General features: G+C 37.0%; 1 pseudogene; it reads right to left on the minus strand.

The window, feature by feature from the left end:
• Window positions 1-1,510: 1,510 nt before the first annotated feature.
• LOC117366416 lies at window positions 1,511-4,314 on the minus strand (annotated as a pseudogene).
• Window positions 4,315-9,999: the final 5,685 nt, after the last annotated feature.

Below are 9,999 nucleotides of genomic sequence, written 5' to 3' on the forward strand. Positions count from 1 at the left end.
CCACTACAACATTAAAGTCCCCCACAACAACTATATTAGAAATGACCAGTGGTAGTACCAGCTGTTGAAGAGTTTTGAAGAAGTCAGCTTGATTTGAAATAGGGGCATATATGTTGAATAGCACTAGTGTATTATTCCCTGAGCTCATATCCACATGAATTCACCTGCCCGCAGGATCCGCGGAAATCTGATTGAATACAGCCAAACGTTTCCTATGGACCAGGATAGCCACTCTAGCCTTCTTACCTACCGCAGGGGTGAAAAAACAATGCTTTACCCACCCCCCTTCTAATTTACTCAATTCTATGGCTGATAAGTGTGTTTCTTGTATCTAATAAATATCAGCATTATGTTGTTAAGTGTTTTTTCTCTCTTGATTGGATGATTAAGGCAATTGACATTCAACGAGAATATTTTTTTAAATCCATCGCAAGTGATTATACCATTCAGCCCAATATTTCCTTGATTTCCCTTTAAACACATAAATAGATATAATTTTCCCCCACATCCAGGAACTCAAATTAAATCCCTTCCCCAACCCTCCCAAAACCCTCCCTTAAAATACCTCATAGACTTGGGAGTGTGCAACATGACTAGCAAATACTAACCCCCCTCAGACACATCCAACATGAATCTTTCTTATTCAGCATCACTTAGAAACATAAACAAAGTATATAAAACAACAAGAATTATAGAATAATTATTACTTCAAAATATAATTCATTAACTTTCCCTCCTATCTTATATGTATCAATATATCTTCCTCTCAATCACATATATCATATCATATCTATATTTTGCAAACATGAAACCCCTCTAACTACTGTATATTATAATTCATAACTATTACCCTCTTATTTTCTTATACAGAAAAATAGCATAACACATTCCCCTGCCCTCTTTCTCTCTCATTTTTCCCCTACTATTATCCAATTACATTACATTACATTACATTACTGACTTCTATTCCGCCTGTACCTTGCAGTTCTAAGCAGATTACATCAAAAGATAACTGGACATTTCCAGGAAGAAGATTACAATTAATGGTGCTGATAGCTAATTCAATTTTGAGGTGAGGTTACAAAGTGGAAAAATGAGGGGAGCGTCAGAAGGAGCTGGAAATATATGAGAAGGTTGCAGAGTGGATGCTGGTTATATTGTTGAGTCTTAGGGGGATATTACAGGTAGGGAGAAGTCTTGGTACCTTATCCTTAAATAACCATTCAACTCATTCACTCCATTCTGAAATAAAGCCATTACCCAAACTTTATATCAGACAACCCCCCTTTTCCCACCTAAACTATATTCAGTTTTCAATTTTACAATTTTACAACATTAATCTCCTTCCCTTAATTAGGAAAATGCCAGTTCCCCCTTTAACAGCCAGCGGCAGGTTTGGCACCAAAACATTTTTACATCCCAGATTTCCAACTTTAGCAGTCTGGGCTTTGGCCTTATGAGGAGGAGGAAAGCCTGGGTTTGGACAGGAGGGTGTAGAGGAATTGTAGAATCACCCATCCAGTGAGGATTCCAGCTCTACAGATCCTTTGGTTTCTTCCTTTCCCATCTCTAGACGCAAAGCCCGCATCTCATCAGCTGCTCTCTCCTCCTCTTGGAAGAAGTCCTTGTCAAGGTGTTCGAGCTGTGCACTCCAATTAGGGCTTCCCTGCAATAGTCATCGGCCTCTGTACAGGGGTTTTCCTGCATTGCCAAGTCCCACAGTCCTCTCAGACAGCCCAGCTTCTGCAGCTCCCTCATTCTGCATATCTGGTTTCCTCTGATATTCAGATACTGCAAGGATTTCATACTCCCTGAGAAGCCATCCAGGGTTTTCAGCTGGTTGTCTTGTACATGAAGGGTCTGTAGCTGGACCAGCCCTTCCAAGCCTTCTAGGTGTCTGATCGCATTTTGAGCCAGGTAGAGGTTGGGCAGGTTGGGCAGAAGGACTCCCGCTGTGCATTCCAGCCTGTTGCCTCAGAGTTCTAGAGTCTGCAGATTTTCTAGCTTCGCACAATTCACTCTAGAGAATGTGGATATTTCATTCCCATTAAGATTAAGCAACTCCAGACTGGGGTGGCTGATACCTCCAAGCTCCCTGATGTGGTTATGGCTAAAGTAGGCAACCTGCAGATAGGGCAGTTCGTTCAGCTGTATGTGCACGAGCACATTCTAGTCTGCTTTCAACCACAGCAGATGGGTGAGGGAGTTCAGCGATGAAATGTCCTGCAAGTGGTTCTGAGAGACATTGACATAATGCAAATGAATATATGATGAGAGGAGGTCGATTCCTCAGCTCCACTTTGACATAGGGTTAGCTTTAAAGTTAGCTTTTATCTTTAAATCAAATAAAGTCATGTAACATTCAAAGTCAAAACTATGAAAGCATATTTTCAACAAAATACAGGAGATTTCATCAATTTTTAAGTATCACTTGCTTAAATTAACTTGTGGAGTGAAGTGTTTGCATTCAAATTTAAATAGATTGCTGTGGATCTGCAAAGCTGCTTCAAGCAAAGCTATCAGTCTTTAGCAGCTCAAATTGTGAATAAGTCAGAATTAATGCAGACATGTCTGCATATTGTACATCAACTCTATGTAGCTATAGTAACCAGCAACCAGATCAAACCAAGCCTCACTCACAAACCAGGTGTTTTTAGCAAGTTATTCCAAGGTGATGTCACTAAACTCACATTATTGATTCTTTAAAGCTGCTCTGTACAGTTGAATACCACATTACCACACTAAAGTAAGGCATCAGCAGTAAACTTCCATTATATTATCCACCCCCATTTTCCTGACTTCATAGCATCTTCCAGAGATTGACAGCTCTCACATCCAATCACGTACCGATCTTTATATCCAATAGGGAGTGTTGAAAACCAGCATAAGGGGTAGAATCTATGATAGAATATTAACATTGCTTGCTTATTTTTTTAAAATAACCATCTCCAACTGTGTCCCTCAATTGTAAATTATATAAACCTTGAAATGGTTAAAACATAGATAAATCAAAAGGAATAAAAGTTATTACCCTCTCAAAAAAATTTTCTTACTAGACCGACATTAAGCCCCCCCCCCAAAAAAAAAGAAAAAAAACATGCTCTGAGAATTATGACAGCTCTTCTTCCGCACACTTATCAATGTACTCCTGTAACTATCCTGGCTCCTCATAGTTGACAGTCTTATTTAAGTGAGTTACTCTCATCACCGCTGGGTAGAAGAGCCCATACTTTGCTCCTATCTGCCGAAGTTGTGGGCGGCTCTCTAATACTTTACCCAAACTCCAAAATATCCAGCGTTCCCCTCTGTAGAATTACAAATTGTTAAACATACTCTCATATATTTCAAATATAACAAAATGTGGCCTCAGGTACACCTCCTCCACCCTTAGTAGTGTTCAATATCAGTGGGAATACAATGTTTTCATTCCTCATTGTTTTTTATCCACCGTGCTCTTTTTAGAAGTTTCCTTGAGATTATTCTATTTAAAAATGTTCAAATAAGTTATATACTTAGCTTATCAAGCTACTGGGTTACATGATCCGATATGTTTCGCAACAATTTGCTTTATCAAGGATCCCCCAGAGCCATTGTGAGTGCACGAAGTTGTGGATGGAGCATTAGAAATTGTTTTCTTACACTTGCAGTCTTCGGGGCAAAATCAGGTAAGAGAAAGATCTTTGAATCCTTCCATTTAATATTTCACTTTTCTTTGGCCATCTGCAGTATTTCCATTACCTGGGAAAAATGCAGCAATTTAAAAATTATCGGCCTGGGCCCTTTAAAGCCATTATTTTTCCTTAATGAGATTCTGTGAGCCCTCTCAAATTCTAACTGCTGTGAAAACTTTAATGAGAGGGTTTTCAGTAATAAGTCTTTCAAAAACTTTATAAGATCTGAACCTTCAGCCCCCTCCGGAATACCAATCACTCTTACATTTGTCCATCTCACCCTGTTGCTAAAATCTTCCAGCTCTTTTGACAAATGTAAAACAGCCTTATGATCAGACTGGCACTAAAGCAATTTGGTTTCACAAGTCTCTATTCAATGCTTACAGGTCTCCAACCTAACATTAGAGATCTGTACCTGCTTAGTTAAATTTCCCATTTCTTCTTGCATTGATGCCAGTTTATTTGAATTATCTTGAAGCAGTTCTTGTACACTTTTCAATCTCTCCATCATTTGTTCTAACATCTCTATGGAGTCTTTAGCTAAAGGCACATTAGATGGAGCAATGGGATCAGCCTTCAGTCTTTTGCTTGTTCCTTTAGCAGTAGAGGCATCCTCTATTCTAGTTTGTTTCCCTGATGTCATTGTCAGAAGAAAAGCAGTATTTTAATGCTGATAAATGAATCTGAATGTGCTGCCTAACGAGGAGCTCAGCAGTCAAGCAGCCATCCTCACTACCCCCAAGTTCCGGAATCCCTTGGCTCGCTATTTTTAAGATTTTGCCTTCTTTTCTCTTCTACTTTTTTAAAAGAAGATGTCAGTTTCTAAACCATGCAAAATGGATGTTTTCCCTAGCTCCACAGTGGAATTAAAAAGAACCAAACTGGATCCACTGACACCAGAGAAAATGGCGCCTGAGGAAAAAGCTGTGACTTCTAGTGATGTTATGTTAGATGAGCTCTGTGATCTCAGGGACCTTAACACCAAACACTTTGAAACTACCAAAGAATTAAAAGACGATCTGGCTGAAATAAACTTATTCTTATCTAACTTCCAGCTACAGATTGAAAAGCTCGAGTCTTGTGCAGACACCGCTGTCCTGGAATTGACGCATTATCAAGAATCCAATGACAAGCGTATTAAGAAACTAGAACTTGAAGACTTGGTCAACCGAAGCAGATGAAACAATGTGAGAATTATCAGCTTGAAAGAGGGCATAGAAGGGTCTAATATGACATTATTTCTGAAGAAATGGCTGCCTAAGATTCTTAATCTGGATCCTGCCTGTGATATCAAACTTGAATGCTCTCATTGTGTGCCTTCACACATGCAACTAAACCAGCCTTACCTGCACCTGATAGTGGCTAAACTGCTGCACTTCCCACAAGCCCTACAACTGTTCATGGTGGCTTGTAATCATCCTGTACTCACCATCGATGGAAGGAAAATTCTCATTGTGCTCGATCTCGCCAAAACCACCTCCAGAAAGTGTAAATATTTCCTTGCAATGTGACCTCGCCTACAACACTACAAAGGTCTTCGACTTTCCTGATCTGCTGCAGTTACCTAGATCAGATCCAGTCCAAGGGAATGGAGACCTGACTAATCTTTTGCAATTAATTGGTCTTTCTTGAGTCTCCCTGCCAGCCTCTTCATTGTTCTTTGGTCTGGTACTTCCGAGTTTTTTTGAACATGTCTCCTTTTTTCACAGTTCTTAGACTGTGTATACATTGTTCTATGTTTGCATATTGACTGCTTTATTAATTTTCGTGCATTGCTCTGGTTCTATATTAACTAGTTAATTTCTTCCTGCCTTGTGGTATATTTCTTCCTGAGCTTGTAGTAATTTCTTGCACTTTTTCCTGACTTGTCCCTTCTGTTTCCCACCAGAGCTTCATAGACGTACTATATAATGAACTGCTGTCTTTAATGTCTCTATTTTTCTCCCTGCTTTCCTTCTTTATTAACTTGAAAATTCTTCTCCTCTAATTTCCTCTATTTATTTTTCATTACATCTTGTAATAGTATTACCCCGTTTGCAGAGCTACCCTAAACTTTTTTACTATATTTTTTCCAATCAGTCCGCATTTTTACACTAATTACTTTATACTCAATATTTATCATGGCTTTACCCCAAATGTAATTCTATTACACTAATTTGATGAACTCTCCTAATATCAAAATACTTTTTCTCCCCTCATTTGTCCTGCGTTATTAATATTTTTATCTCTCTTTGTTTTGCATAACATGAAATCTTCCCTCTTTCATGTGCTCTACTTGCGGTTTATTTCTACTGTCCTGTAATGAAGTCTCCTGTAAACAAATTCAAAAATTGGCCCCATTATTATTGAATTCTTTTTATTCTTTGCACCCTTCTTGAATGAATTCGTCTAGTGCTCCTGTGTTCTCATGAGCAGGACTGTCTCCCCCCTTTTCTATTTGGTTTTTCGTAAGTAATATTCATGTTCTTGTTAGGTTGTCTATTGTCTGTACTGCTAAGGTCACAAGTCCTATAATATTTTTCCTTCTAGTATTATTGTCTATACCATGTTTAAAATGATCTACTGCATTTTCCCCTGCTCCGTACCTTCTATTTTCTGCCTGAACTATATTTCTGAATGTAATTTGTAATGAAGTATTGCCTCTATACCTCTGTATTTCTCATTGTTTTCTTTCTCTATTACTTGATTCTTCTCATGCTCCACTAAGTGCCTTTTTGAAATGTCAATTTTTATTTATATTCTTAGATATTTATTTATTTATTTGATTTAACGCTGTTTCCTTCAAGTGGAATCCGGATAGACAGCCTTTTTCTATTGCACTCCTTTAATATTATACCTGATTTATTTTTCAGTGAACGTGCATTATATGCTGGATCAATTCTTTGTATCGATGTCTTTTTTTTCTACAATATGAATTGTAATATTCTTACCCTGCATACAGGTCCGTTTCAGCTCCAAATTATAATTTTTTATTCTCTGTTTCCTTAATCAATTGTGCTACTCTAATGGTTATTTATACTCTTTCACTGTTCTAGCTCTCCCTTTGATGAAATATTGCTGCATTGACTCTATGAATTTCCCCATAATTGAGTAAATTCCTTCATTCACTAGTCATGCAATTTTTATGTTTGTGTGCCTCTCAAGTTTGTTTGCTATGAAATTTTATCCATGCTACACCTTTAATCATGGTTTTCTGTCACTGTCCCACAATGGAAATTCTTATATATGATGCAAATGATTGCTCAATTACTATTATTCTATTTTTATTACATGAATTTGATATTTTCCTACCTTTGCTTTTATGTAATGATTATTCCCTTCCTTTTTTGACCCGCTTATTGATATTACTTGAAATGTTTTTACTCATGAGTAGATGATTACTGTTTGTTACATGCTTCCCACCTTTATTAACTATGGAGCTCAACAATATCATATATCCTCTTGAGTCAATAACCCTGCATACCTCTTATGCTCATATTTATGTAGAACCACGATTGATACTAATGACAATAATTATTTCTGGATGATGATTTTTCTAATTGTTTTTTTTGTTTTTTTTTTGCATTTATGTACTAGTACGTAACTATGCTTGCCATACTGTTGATAGTACTCTTTATTTGTAATTGGAATGGTTCCCATATTATGTACATTCTATTCTGGTTGACTCAATTACTATATTGAAAATGTTTTATTACTTTTCTTTTTTCATATACCTTTACACTCTATATTATACTACATTCCCTTACTTGATATCTTTCGCTATTTACCTGGTTCTGAACTTTATTATGTTTAGACACTGGAAGACTTTCTTTCTCTCAGGTGTCTCTTGTCTGTTCGCTTTTCCCCCTATATAACAATTTCTATTGTCTAGGCTGAGATTCCTTCAGCTCTATATGTCTTTCTTATTTACTATCCACCAGAGGCCCTCTTCTTTTCTTATCTCTTTTCCACTGCTCTCTGATTAGCAATACATATGGTGCCTGCACACTTACCACTTTTTTCATGGCCCCTAGTGATACACTGTCTACTCTTACACTAGTATCCTGGAATGTAAATGGTCTGAGACACCCAGTCAAGAGGAAAAAAGTTTTTACTCATCTTAAAAAGCTGAAGCCTGCTCTCACTTTTTTACAAGAGTCTCATATTTCTAATATCTCCCACTTTCTAGGTAATAATGATGGGTTTTGCTTCATTGCTGAGGCACCAGCAATTGGAAGGAAACATGGTGTTACAATCTAATCTCACAAAAGTGTCTCCTTCCAACTATTAGAATCAAGACATGACCCTGACAGTAGATGGCTAGTGGTTAAAACAAAATCTTTACACAAGAGGTTCTTCTCATTAATCTGCATGCTCCCAAAACTGATTCTCCTGAATTTTTTACACAACTCTTTCAAACTATTTCTGACTTTGATCCCCTTCTTCTATTAATGGCAGGACATTTTAACTTACCTTTAGATACATGGCTGGATAGACATTCTTCTTGTTCTTTTGTTCCATCCAAGGCCAACTGTACTCTTAATTCATTGATTAAACACTATAACCTATCCGAACCCTGGAGGTTATAACACCCTGATTCTAGAGATTACACCTATTTCTCCCCTCCACATAATAGTTATTCCAGAATTGATTATTTTCTAATTTCCTCCTCACTGGTTCCAAATTTGGTGGATACCAATATACATACTATTGTTATTTCAGATCATGCCCCCATATCTATTAGATTGAAATGGTCCGCCTTGGCAACTTCCAGATCTCCACTATGGAGGATCAATAATTCCCTATTGATGAATGACTCGACTAAAGAAAGACTTACTAAATTTATTGATTAATATTTTCATTTCAATAATTAAGATTCCCTAAATCCACTAACAATTTGGGAGGCCTTTAAAGTATCACTGAGAGGAGAGTTGATATCAATACAAGCCTACCAATCGAAACTTAATAGATTAGAACTGCAAAATCTAGAAGATCAGATCAAAACTCGAGAGACAGAATTCTTTTATACCAATGATAAGAGCCTACTTCCTGAAATCTATAAATTTAAATACTCCTATAATAAGTTAGTTAGTGTTCAGATACAGCAGGGCATTTTTGTTACCTCTACCAAATATTATATAGAAATGAATAAAAGTAGTAAAATGCTTGCCAATTACCTTAAAAGGAAGAGAGTGAAAATTCAGATCCCTTCTATTAAAAACCAATATGGACAACTCCTCTCCTCACATGATGGTATCTCTAAGGCCTTTCATACTTTTTATTCCCAGCTCTATTCTTCTGACAAGCCTATTGAATCGACAAGTGCTACAGAATTTTTTGCCTCTCTATAATCTCCTAAACTTACTGATGCTGATAATGAGGATTACAGCATTTATTCAAACCGTCAGAAGTTATTTCGGCCATAGAGCACCTTTCATCTTGGAAATCTCCTAGATCTGATGGAATTTCAGTTGAATTTTACAAATTATTCAAGGATCAGTTGTCCTCCATAATTACCTCACTATTCAACTCCTTTAAATCGGATACAATAGCTAACAGTCATTTTCTAGATGCTGTAATCACTGTTATTCCTAAAACTAATAAAGATCCTCAACTAATATTGAATTATCGACCCATCTCACTATTAAATACAGACTACAAAATTTATGCTACGATTCTTTCACATAGGCTTTAGAATTGTATTGGTAAAATTATTTCACCTCATCAAGTCGGCTTTATGCCTGGTAGATTCATAACTGATAATTCCCAGCTGTTTTTTTCATTTAACCTCTATAGCTCAATCCATTAAAGATCCCTGTATAGCTATTTCACTGGAAACAGAAAAAGCATTCGACAAGGTCAAATGGCCACATTTGTTTCAGACTATGCAATGGTTTGGATTTCACTCTAGATTTATTGATTATGTTAAGATTCTTTACTCCTCTCCCAAAGCTACTATTCTTACCAATAACATCTTATCTTCCTCTTTTTGTTTTATAAAGAGGCACTCGTCAAAGCTGTCCACTATCACCTTATCTTTTCAACTTAGCTCTTAGCCATTAATTCTACTGCAAAGATCTCGGGTATTACACATAAAAAAGGAGTACAAACTGATAGCATATGCTGCTGATGTACTCTTATATCTTATTAAACCCGAAAGTTCTCTTCCCACCCTTTTTGCACTAATACACTCCTACTCCTTAATGTCTGGTTATAAAATTAACCAGGGGAAAACTGAAGTTTTGCCTCTTAATGTTTATTCCCACCCAGAACTGGTCTGACCAGGAAGTATTTCTTCACAGAAAGGGTGGTAGATCAATGGAACAAACTTCCGGTGCAGGTGATCAAG

Source organism: Geotrypetes seraphini, chromosome 9, assembly GCF_902459505.1.
Source record: "Geotrypetes seraphini chromosome 9, aGeoSer1.1, whole genome shotgun sequence".
Classification (NCBI taxonomy): Eukaryota; Metazoa; Chordata; class Amphibia; order Gymnophiona; family Dermophiidae; genus Geotrypetes; species Geotrypetes seraphini.